The following is a 12,476-nucleotide window of genomic DNA, read 5'->3' on the forward strand; positions in this document are numbered from 1 at the left end:
TTTAGTGTCATGCCCATGGACTCATCAGCATATGAGCATCATTGGCTGCTAATTAAGTCATTACATTAATGTAAAGATGTGATCTGAGGTCTTGCGGCGTGATTTGGGCGTTGGAAGCGGTCAATCAGGGAGTCAGCTTTGGTCAGGTGATGTTTTCAGTGACTCGATCAAAGTGTAGAAAAATTAATTAAATTTGATGGCTCAATGCGAGGATTTTCATCCTGATCTTTCTTTTTATATATTGTTTTTAACGTATAATAAATGAGAACACCTCCCCCATTATAACTGCACTAGATATTACAACAAAGAAAATAAATTCTATCAAACAGTTAAAAATAGAATAAATAAATAAAAAAGAAATATCAAGTTCACAATTATACACTTAATGGTTTGTCATTGAGCCGCACAGAAAACACAAACGTCACTATGAAAATTTATGGCAGAGAATTTTTAGACAAATAGATAATTAAATGAAATATCAATAATTATGGTGAAAAAGCAAATAGATAAAAATAAATAATCTGAGCACAGTAGAGACGTTTACTGGGCAACAATACTGTTAATCTTTGTTTCTGCCAGGTGTTATAAAATCTGAGATTAGAACCCTGAATTGAGTATTCAATTTGTTCTAGAGATAAATGTTGCAGAAGGTCATTCAATAGTGTTTAAATGTAGGGGGAGGTTTGTCCTTCCATTCCATGAGAATGATCCACCCGGCCAAGAGAGTTGCAAATGCAATGACAGTTTTTCCTGATAAATTTAAATATTTCTGGTGGAGTTACTCCAAAAATAACCATAATCACAGATGGTTCAAAAGTGGGTTTTTCAAGCTGTAGATAAAAGATTAAAGATTGATTTCCAAAACTAATTTAATTTTGTGCAGCTCCAAAACATGTGTGATAGAGAGCCTTGTTCTGTGTGACAGCGATCACATTAATCATCAATATCAGACGTTTTACCTTTGACAGGTGTAAGCGGAGGACAATTTTAAACTGAATAACTTTACGGCGTTGACAGATTGAAGATGATTGGATTTTGTGAAGAGCAGATTACCAGAGCTCATCTGAAATATTAACAGCAGGTTCCCCCTCCCATTTATTTTTTAACATTGTCAAGAGTTTCGGATTCTTCTTTCCATTTTCTAAACCTGGAAGGGCTGCGTTGCCAGAGTCTGACCCCGTTACAGTTGGACGAAGGTGAGATACACCCCAGAGAGGTCGCCAGCTTGTCACAGAGTCCATGGTGCTGACCGCTACGCTCGCCAGTCGCTCGGTAGACAGCCTAGCGAGCTCCACTGCCCAGACTCCGGCAAAACTAGCGAGGTTTACTGCCCAGGCTGACAGTCAACAAACCATCCTGAGGTTTCATCCAGTCTGAGCTCAACTCGGGGCTGAATCTGCTCTCAAATTCAATATTTTTTGGTCCTCTATACATTTTTTTTAAATAAATAACTTTGCAATGTACTCATTGTCATTCATTTGCCATTCTCTGTAATATTTACAATATTACAGATCATTACCACTCCTGATGGTTCCCATCCGCCAGGTGTAATGATTTAATATTGGTGTTAAAATACTACCTTCAGAAACCAACAATTTTCTCCTTCAATGATGTTTCACCCAAGAGCTTAAGAGAAATAATAGGAATTAACATTCGTTTAAAAAATAATGTTAATGCTTAAACAGAAAAATAATTAAGTGTGTTTTTCACCCAAGATACAAAAGCCTTCTTTGTAACATTAGAATTGATCCAACAAAATAAAGCTCTCAGCTTTATACAACATCACTGTACTTTTTGTCAGAAGGCTTCTAAATCCCCATCTCCTGTGTTTTTGAGGAAAGAGAAGAAAAAATGGTTTTCGAATCTTTAATTATTCTCAAGACCAAGCGGTAAATTCAATGATAACTTAATTTGAATCGATTTTGGTTTTTTAAGCATTAATTGTAGACAATAAAAAATACTACACAAATTAATTTAAGAAAAATCAACACAAATGTAAGAAAAAGATGGTTTCCTCTTAACAGTGTAATTACTCAAAATCATATTTAGAGATGCAAACACACTCAGGGATGATTTGATTCATTAGATACAGTTATTAATACTTAAGTCAACTAGAGTTTGATTTATTGCTTGATAAAGGAAAGGGAAGAAGTGCATTTACATAATCCCAGTCCAGATAAATTATTTCATTTGATATTTTTGCTTAGTTGTTATAATCCAGCTCTGATCATTTATTAAGTTACAAAATAGAATTCTTATCAATTATCCTCAAAATATTATTTTTTCAGTAAATAACATGAATGTACGTAATACGTAAACACGTAATAGATGATACAGATCGGATATCAGAATGATCACATTAATCCAAAAATCATCACTACACATCACAGATCAGGTAAAGAAAATTGATAGTTTATTAATTGTCATCAGAAAAACAGTTTCACGTCAATTCATTTAACATTATTACACATCACATATTAATTTATAAAAGTGTAACTCATTGGTTCTTCTTATTAAAGAGCTGAGCAGCAAACCAATCTTATTATTAACATCTTGAAAGTTAACCATCTTGGAAGCTTTCAGCAAGTTTATACTAGATAAGAAAATTCCAGTTTTGAATTCTAATACTGCACTGTAACGACCACTTAAAAACCTTACATCTTTTTCAAAAACTGACAGCATCTTATAATCCAGAGAACCTTATACATGGATGCATTCTTGGTTTGCTTCCTATGTAAAATCATTTTTAGAGGTACTCAGCAGAATTTCAATCTGCTTACATACAAGTTGCAAACAAGGTTGAATGTTTTGTAAATATGCTAAAGGCCCGGTCCCACAGGATTTTACGACCGTATCACGGGTAAAAAAGTTGGAAAATCTGCCACACTTTATGCATACTCGCAGAATTGCAGTGATACAGACGCTGGAGTCCACTCCTCTGCCAGAGCACTCCCTATTCGCGTATAAACGCGTCCTCCCGAAATCAGCCGCTAAAAAGACGATGTAAGCGGCGATACAAGCGCAGAGCGGCCGGGAAAACGGCTGTGCTGCAGCCGTTCACGAGCGCGGAATTTGGGCGTCCAAGCGGGCATTGCCTGTGTCCGCTCTACAGTACGATCTCACACTGAAACTGCTGTTGCATCACCGTTTCACAGCCATTGCTGTACTGCTGTACCACACACAGTCACCTGCGGTCTCAATTTTTGTGCAGTTCAAAAATTATTTCCGCGTGTAACAGCGTACAAATTTTGTATAGCGAATATGTGCGTCGATTCTGTGCCCCTATATCGCCCTAACACTACCAGCTCGCTCCTAACAGCGTCAGTACCCCGGGGATGAAATTCTATCCGTGCTCCAGCCGTGATATGGCTGTGAAAGCCAGTGGGACCGGGCCTTTAGGTGGCTAATGTATAGCAGTGTCAAACTGTAGTTTACTAACAAGACAGGAAGTTAGCGTCCTGACAGTAGCGTTTGCTTTAGAGCTATCATTTTGTTTTTTTACATGTTGCAAACGAGGATTAGAATTATAGATATTGTGAATATGTCAACGTGCAGCGCTACAAAAACTTTGAGTCACTGTGAACACAGAATATAGTTTGACTGGCTGACAGACTTGTCTCAGACTCCTGTCCTTTATACTCCTTATAGATTGATGTGCCAAAAGTTTGAAAATAGACCATTTATAACTCAGTGAGCCTTTTTGTGCAGAAAATATGGTATTGCTTTTGTAAAACAGTTCCACAAGTAGCACATATGAAAGGCTTCTCACCTGTGAGATCTCACATGAAGAGCTAAACATTTGATTGAAACATTTTCCACATATGTCACATTTAAAAGGCTTCTCACCTGTGTGAATCTTCATGTGCCAAGCAAAATGTTCCTTTAGTGAGAAGCCCTTTCCCATGTCACAAGGAAACACTCGTGTCTTTTTATAGCTTGGGTATGTCTGAATCCATTGTCACATATTTTACAATTAAAAGGCTTCTCTCCTGTATGAATTCTCATATGAACAGTTAAATTGAAAGAGCGGGGGAAACATTTTCCACATATTTCACAAATGAAAGGCTAGTCACCTGTGTGAATTCTTGCATGAGAATCTAATGACCTCTTTTGTGCGAAGCACTTTCCACATGTTTCACAAGTAAAAGGCTTCTCACCTGTGTGAGTCCTGAAATGACGGTTTACATGATTCTGTGTTCTGAAACCTTTTCCACATATTTCACAAGTAAAAGGCTTCTCTCCTGTATGAGTTCGTATGTGAACAGCTAAATGAGAAGCATGTGAGAAACATTTTCCACATGTATCACAATTGAAAGGCTTCTCACCTGTGTGAACTCTTTTGTGAGCATCTAATCCGCACTTTAGTGTGAAACCTTTTCCACAAAAATCACAAATAAACGGCTTCTCACCTGTGTGAGTCCTCATGTGTTGTTTTAAATTTGGATTTCGTTTGAAGGCTTTCCCACATAAGTCACAGGTAAAAGGCCGATCAGTTGAGTGACTTTTCATGTGCACTCTTAAAGTACTGATGTAGCTAAATTTTTTTTCACAAATTTTACAAGAAAGTTGCCTCTCTGCTTTATGAGTTTTTATGCGCTTTGTCAAACTTTTTTTGTTGAAGCCATTTTCACGTTGGTGCTTTTTCATGTGCCTTCTTAAACTACTAAGTCTTTTAAAAACCTTTCCACATGTGTCGCAGGTGAAAGACTTTTCAACCGAATGAACGTTCATGTGAAGATTTACATTATCCAGGTATCTGAAAGCTTTTCCACATATTTCACACGTAAAAGGCTTCTCCCCAGTGTGACTTCTCATGTGAACAGCTAAATTGGAAGTTTGTGAGAAACATTTCCCACATGTTTTACATTTAAAAGGCTTTTCACCTGTGTGAGATCTCATATGACAAGCTAAATGTACTTTTAAGGCATAACTTTTTCCACATGTTTCACACCTGAAAGGCTTTTCACCTCTGTGAACCTTTTTGTGAAAATTTAATCCATCCTTTCGTGTGTAACCTTTTCCACATAAATCACAAGTAAATGGCCTCTCACCTGTGTGAATCCTCATGTGAAGCTTTAAATTAGCATTTTGTTTGAATTCCTTTCCACATAAATCACAAGTGAAAGGTGGCTCAACTGAGTGACTTTCCACGTGTGCTTTCAAAGTTAAATTGTTCCTAAATGTTTTTTTACATATTTCACATGAAAGTTTCTTCTCTGCTTTATGAATCTTAGAGCCTTCATCACATTGATGTTCTTCCATGTGTGCTTTCAAATTACTAAATCTTTCAAAATCCTTTCCACGGGTGTCACAGGAATGTAACTTATCTGAAATAGTTTCCACCTGGACAGTCCCAGAATCCTTTTGATCTAATCTGGTTCTGCAGCGTTCACAAAGACCTAGAGTCACACCAGACACAAATACATCCTGATGCTTCATTTGGGGCTGATTCCCGTATAAACCACTGGAGGTTTTCCCACAAACACAACATTTGATCAAGATTTCCTCCGTGTCTGTAAGACTGGGATTTTCTAATGTGGGAGAGTGGTCTACATTCTCAGTGTGACTGCTGGTTCTGATGGGACTGTTTACTTCCAGAACTTTGGTCTCACTTGGTTCTGCTTTGGTGTCAGTGATCATAAAATCCTGGTTCTCCTGCTTCAGTTCCAGCTGTTCTCCTTCCTCACTGATGTAGAGCTCCTTCTGCTCCTCCTTGATCTGTGGAGGCTCGGATTCCTCCTGTTTCAGGTTGGAGATCCTCTCCTCCTCTTTACAGACGCGCAGCTGTGGAACATCTGTGGAAAAAGACAGATTTGAAATTGACTAAAATTGAATTCTGTTTTTTGTTTGATTGTTTGTTCTCTTAAAGAACCATAGAGTTTACATACCTATTTCATGTAACTTGATGACATGAACACTAATAATGTTCTCCAGGCTGGACTCATGATCAGTCTCCTCCTTCATCTCAAACGTGGGATCTTCACAGACTTTGGATGTTTCTTCACATTCAGACTTAAACTCCACCTTCATCTCAGTCTCCTGATTCTGAACAAGCTGCTCTCCCTCCTGATAATCACATGGTTCTCCCTGTTCCTCTTTGATCTGTGAAGGTTCTGCTTCTTCTTGGTCCAGACTGGAGTTCTTCTCCTGGATTCTGAGCTGACATTCAACCTCCATCCAGACACACTGCTGTGGAACATCTGGGGACAGAAACAACAGAAAAAAATGGTTTATTTAAGAGTAAAGTGGAACATAAAAACTAACTGACCAGACTAAAAAGAATAACAATTTAAACTTTAATTTTTCTGAAACGTTCAAATTTTAAACATCCATCCTTTCACAAGATCAACACACTTGCAGCAGACCTTCATCAGAAGCTGCAGGTAACGATGGTCAGAGACGCAGTCAACAGAAGCTCATCTCTGATGGTATTTACAGCGGGATGGTGGCGGTGGGGTGTTTCCTCCCACCTTTGCCCCGCGGGATTCGAACTTGGGTGACAATATTACAAGATCTGAGCATTGCTGCTGAGATACTAATCTGTATTTTTTTTTTACTTGTCCTGTCCAACAGCTGAACAAACAGATAAGCGCTGAGAGCTTCTTGTGTTAGATAGATTTTACTGTCACAACAGGGTTGTTGATCTTCTGACATGAAAGGTGTATATTTGTGAAAAAAACATTTTGCATTTTATGCTAAACTTTATTTATATTGATTATGTTTGTAGGTTTTTTTCTGTTGGACTGGATGGAAAAGAAGAAAATGTACACAATACAACTGCAGTTCACACACACACTTGATCATATAAACCCACACAAATAAAGCCTTAAATACTATTAGTGCAAAGGTGAGCTGACACCTGTGCTCAGGTGAGTGTTTATGTTTCGCTGATGTGGACAATGATGGAATGTACAAAGGGGGAGAGCGCCCGACCATCCCCACACCAAGAACCAGCGCGAGGCCCTGCACTCGAAAACCCCCCCAACCCCAGACGATCAGCCCACCACCACCCAGTCCTGTTGCGACGCAGAAAAAGAACGGAACACTGAGGATGTGTTTGGACCCTTGTGATCGGAATCAAGCAGTGAAACGCCAGAACTACTCCATCTCCACACATGAAGATGTTCGTAGTAAACTGGCAGGAAAATCCGTACAGTACATTCAAAATGAAGCATCGCTCACTGCACCTTTGAGGCAGTTACTGAAAAAGGACACAGTGTGGCAGTGGCAGCCACACCACACGGCAGCGTTAAGCACACTCAAGACAGCGCTCACTCAAGCTCCAGTTCTGAGATTCTACAAATCTCACTTATTCCAGTCCTGGTTTTCCTTCTTCAAACGGGATGGCAGAGCAAACCATTAAGACTGTCAAACATGCACTGAAGAAAGCAATCCAGACCGGGACTGATCCACATCTAGTGCTGTAATCCCTGAGAAACACCCCAGTTATTGGATTAAACTTGCCCCCTGCACAAATGTTGATGGGAAGAGTCCTACGCAGCACACTGCCCTGTACTAGCAATGTGCTTAAACAGTCAACTCTAAGAAACATCCCAGACAAAATGTGAGAGATGCGATCAAATAAACAAAAGTTACACTTTGACCAGCATGCAAGACCACTACCAGTTCTCTATCTCCTGGTGGCACTGTGCATATGCAAACACGACACAGTTGAGAGCCAGCTGTCATCATTCCTCAAAGAGAAGAACCAGGTGATACTCTCAGGAGGAAATGTACATTGTTTGATGTAAAGTTATTTGCAATCTGAATGTGCCTTACTTTGATGTTACACACATAAGGATATCCAATGTACATTTATTTTGAAGGCACATTTATGTTTAATCAACTGTTGTAATACCACAGCCAGCCACCAGAGGGCGGTGTTGTCACGTAAACCGTGATTGAGTTGGAGATTAAAGCGGTGACAGCTCGTACACCTAAAGAACAGAGTCCCTGTCGTCTGTCCGTATTAAGAGTTCACTAAACAGCAACCCACTTTAAGACAACGCAGCACAGGACAACATCAAAATACAAGAGTATTCATGGCCGCAGTTCGAGTTTCCAGGTTGAAAGATTAACAAATTAACACATTTTCTTCATATTCTCCAACAGCTTCACGTCAAGTATTATTAGGATTCTCTAAAGAATACCGACCTGCTGAAAACGTGGATCATACAGTAGTAATGCTGTCGTGACGATCCGTTTGTATTTAGATTGCATCTGATGTGCTCTGTGGTAAAACGTCCGTAAGAAACAAACCGTTACACAATAATAGTTCCGTGTGAGCTTCTTTCTTACTGTTCTTGCAGCTCACATAATTCATTTCTTCTGGCTTCTCAAAATATAAAATGTTCTTTGTAAATTTCCAGAAAATGTTTTAATCTAAGTTGTCGTAATTTAAAAATGAATAAAGTTTATTTAGGGTGATTGAATTATAGCCCTAAGTGCTTTAACAAAAACAGGTATTTTGTGTTCACCACATTTGTTATTTTTTTCCATGAGGGATTTAACACAATTTAAGCAGCTGTAACTCCAATTAAAAAAAACCTGACTTAGATCAAACTAACTTAAATAATTTCTGTCCCATATCAAATCTCCCATTCATTTCCAAAATCCTCAAAAAAAACTATGGCTGCTCAAGTCCATTCTCACCTTTCCTCCAATAACTTATACGAACAATTTCAGTCTGGTTTTCGCCCCTTCACAGTACTGAAACAGCCCTGTTAAAAATCACAAATGATCTCCTCGTTGCTGCTGATGCTGGTTTATTATGTATTCTTCTTCTGCTTGATCTCAGTTCTGCCTTCGATACCATCTCCCACCCCATTCTCCTGGATCGACTCACTCCCATTGGCCTTGTCAATACACCTCACAACTGGTTCAGTTCATAGCTTTCTGATCGTGCTCCGTTCATTCAATTAAAATCTTTTTCTTCCTCCACTGTTCCTGTTTCAACAGGTGTGCCCCAGGGCTCTGGCCTGGGACCACTATTGTTTATTATTTATCTTCTCCCCCTAGGTTATATTTTTCGCAAACATAAAATACACTTTCACTGTTACACGGATGACACCCAGCTCTACATCTCTTCAAAACCTAACTCTATGCTTCCATTTTCTGCTCTCACCAACTGTCTTCTTGAGGTAAAATCTTGGTTCACTTCCAATTTTCTTAAGCAATAAACTGAGCTTCTTTTAATTGGCACAAAATCCAACCTAAGTAACTTTTCCATTCCATTTGACAACGCCTCAATTTCCCCCTCCCCCAGGTTAAGAGTCCGGGTGTCCCATGTTAATAACATCACCAGGTCTGCATACTTCCATCTACGAAACATCCTCGTCTCCGTCCATCCCTCACTCTCTCCCCTCTAGCTTACAGGTGCAAAATCAGCAGGTGAGTTATGATAACAAAAAAATGTCTCCGCCCACAAACATGTGATCCTCCAGGTGATTACCTGCTCAATATGACTGCAAACAGGACCATAATAAAAAAAAAACAATATTCATTCACCTTAATATATAAACAATAGCTTGATTCATGGCTACTACAATCCTGATTTGCAATTCATCATTTCATGCTGTATTTATCTGTTTTGCTGCTCTTTTAACTGTTCTTTAATTGTTTTTCCATTTTTATACTCTTTTACTATTGTATAAATCTGTATGTTTTTTACTGTAAGGTGACCTTGAGTCCCTTGAAAGGCGTCTAACAAATAAAATGTATTATTATTAAAATGCTACTAAGTTGCTTTTCATCTAATTTAAAATATTTTATCCATTATTTGCTCATCACAGAAGGATGAGTGACCATAAAAAAATCAGAACATTAAGACTGGACATGAATATTTTTGCCTTTAATTCAATTTAAAAAAGTTCATTTTTGAAAACAAACATTGCTTGTTTTAATATGAAGGTGCTATATAATGACGTACGCAGAGAGAAGTTTTCAGTCAGACCCTTTACACAAAAGCAAAGTGACTTCTGGTTTTTGGGTTTAGAACGACAAAGTTGACAGGCAAATGCTGTTTAAAGCAGTTTTACATAAATTATAAAAGTTTCGCAAATCGGGGTATCGAAGGACAAAAAAAAATTTTTTAAAAAAAGGCAAACACCACCCCAGTATCCAGGGTCCGGGGAACCCAAAGGCAGTCCTGACTAGGACACGCAGATTCTTCCCAATAGGCCAAGACATAGTTCCAGTTTGAATATTTATTTTCATTAGAAAATATATATATTTTTAAAAAGTACCAAAATCAGGCACCCCAGTGACCTTGAAAGGAAAAAAATCAGAAGAAGAAGAAGAAGATGAATTAAAAAAAAACAAAAAAACAATGCAATAAACCCCACTCAGTGACGTGCTTACACACACAAGAAAAGTATGGGGTCCATACCAGGAAATACAAACGAGCCTCCACTGTCGTCACCCGACACGTTCTGCCCAAACATGCAGCCCTGTGATGGACTTCTCTGCACATCTTGACCATTCTCATGCTTGTAGACGCTTTTAATCCTAGTAGTGGTTGCACGTCCTTTACGACGTTTATTCTATGTCAAAAGTCCACACAGAAATATGACATCTCCACGCACGTATCACGCATTCCTCGCAGACAATTCAGACCACCACGAGCCCTTTCTACTCCAACACGCTCGTGTTTAAACCTTTCGCGAGCAGAAAAAGACTGTCTACTTCCAATAGTGTGAGCTGGTATGTCGACTCTAGCTCTGCTCGCGTAGAAACTTTCTGCACACGAGTGAAATTTGAAAATTGGTGTGGATACAGAGGGCTGTACTGGGTTTCTTCTGATTGGTCTATTAAAAAGCTTTCTGTTTCAATATAGTTTACTAGTAAACAAACTGCCAGAGAGATTCGTCACTGGCTAAGTAACTGTGGCAGTATGTAAAAGAACACACTAAATGTTCTTTGTATTTTAGAACTTCTCCAAACATCTTTACAGTTTTCTCCCATTTATTTGCATTTCTGATGGAGAAATGACATCAGCTCGAAAATATCCTGAATAATATTCCTGCCTTTTTATTATTCATATTTATGTTTAAAAGTTACGGTTATAAAGTTTTAAAAATTGTCATTCTTCTAGCTTTCAGGGCTATTTTGCCATTTACTTAGATTTAGGCTTTTTGGGAGTTTAGCTTGTGTTTCTGCTACATAGCTGTTTTGGCTAACCGGTGGTTGTTTGTTTTTTAAGCTAATTTGGCATTTAGCTAAAATTTTAGCTGGCTATCAGCTTCAGTGATTTTAGCTATCAACTTTAGAGTTTCTAGCTATCACTTTCAGCATCTTCAGCTATCAACACAAGCATCGTCAGAGGCCAAATTCAGCTTTTAGCATTCACACTAGTATTATTGCAGCTAATGCTACATATCTAGTTTATAATGGTGTTAAAAAGCTATGGTTTCAGAGTTTTAAAAATTTAGTTTTAGATAAATGTTTATCCTTTTCTGCCCTAAGGTATGTTTTGGATTTTGGCCCCCTGTGCGATTGAGTTTGACACTTGTTCTATCTAATGACCTTCAGTACACTACAAAGGGTAAAATACCCATGTGCAGTCTTCCGTGGGGTATTTTTTTTTCTTTTTTCTTTTTTGTCACTGGTCTTTCATTGCTGAGCAAATGTCAATGGAGAAGATATTTTGAATCAGATAAATGGTGTATACTTGTATAGCACTTTCTAGCTGCTTTGAGGCGCTGCACAGTCACAGACCCATTCACACATTCATGGTGGTGGCTCCGCTGCCGAACACTGGCACCAATCTTTCACCAGAGGGAATTCAGGGTTAGGTGTCTTGCCCAGGGACACTTCAACGCATGGGCGGGCAAGGTGGGAATCAAACCCGCTGCACCACGGCCCCTCAAAAGTTAGATAAAAGCATAAAAAATAAAAAGCTACTTTCTGAAAGGGAAAGGAAAGTTAACAAGTGTAGTGGTGAAAACATTATACTTCTTAACGTTAAAGCACTTGGAGATAAAATTCAGACATTGACTCAGTTAAAATAAGCTGAATATTTTTTTTAAAGATGACCACTTAAATAAACGTCTTTTTTTCTTGATGTGTTTTACAAATAACATTTTATAATATTTTTAGAATGCAGGAACAATGAATTATGTGAGCTGGAAGAAAGTAGGAACGAAGATGACACGGAACTATTATTGTGTGATGGTTTGTTTCTTACGGATGGTTGACATGAGCACCTTAGATGCAATCTGAAGATGAACAGGGATCATTGCGACTGCTTTGTTCCACGTTTTCAGCGGGTCAGTATTGTTTAGAGAACCCTGGTAACGTTTCAAGTGAATCTGTTGGAGAAGATGATGAAAACGCGTTAATTTGATAATCTTTCGACCTGGAAACTCGATCTGCGATGAAGTGAGCTGCTGTTCGCTCAGCCGTGGTTAAAGTCTTGCGCCAGTATGACACGGTTTACGGCAGAGCGTATAACTAGATGGGAACCCTTTCTGTTTACA

The 12,476-nt window shown here is 38.6% G+C and overlaps 1 protein-coding gene and 1 pseudogene across 2 annotated transcripts in view; one reads left to right on the plus strand and one right to left on the minus strand.

Moving 5' to 3' along the window:
• Positions 1 to 12,476, plus strand: part of LOC112140605 (gastrula zinc finger protein XlCGF57.1) — a 24,990-nt gene that overhangs the window by 5,012 nt on the left and 7,502 nt on the right. The window lies entirely within an intron of this gene.
• Positions 2,397 to 12,251, minus strand: LOC112140607 (annotated as a pseudogene).

Source organism: Oryzias melastigma, linkage group LG17 (assembly GCF_002922805.2).
Source record: "Oryzias melastigma strain HK-1 linkage group LG17, ASM292280v2, whole genome shotgun sequence".
In the NCBI taxonomy this organism is placed as follows: domain Eukaryota; kingdom Metazoa; phylum Chordata; class Actinopteri; order Beloniformes; family Adrianichthyidae; genus Oryzias; species Oryzias melastigma.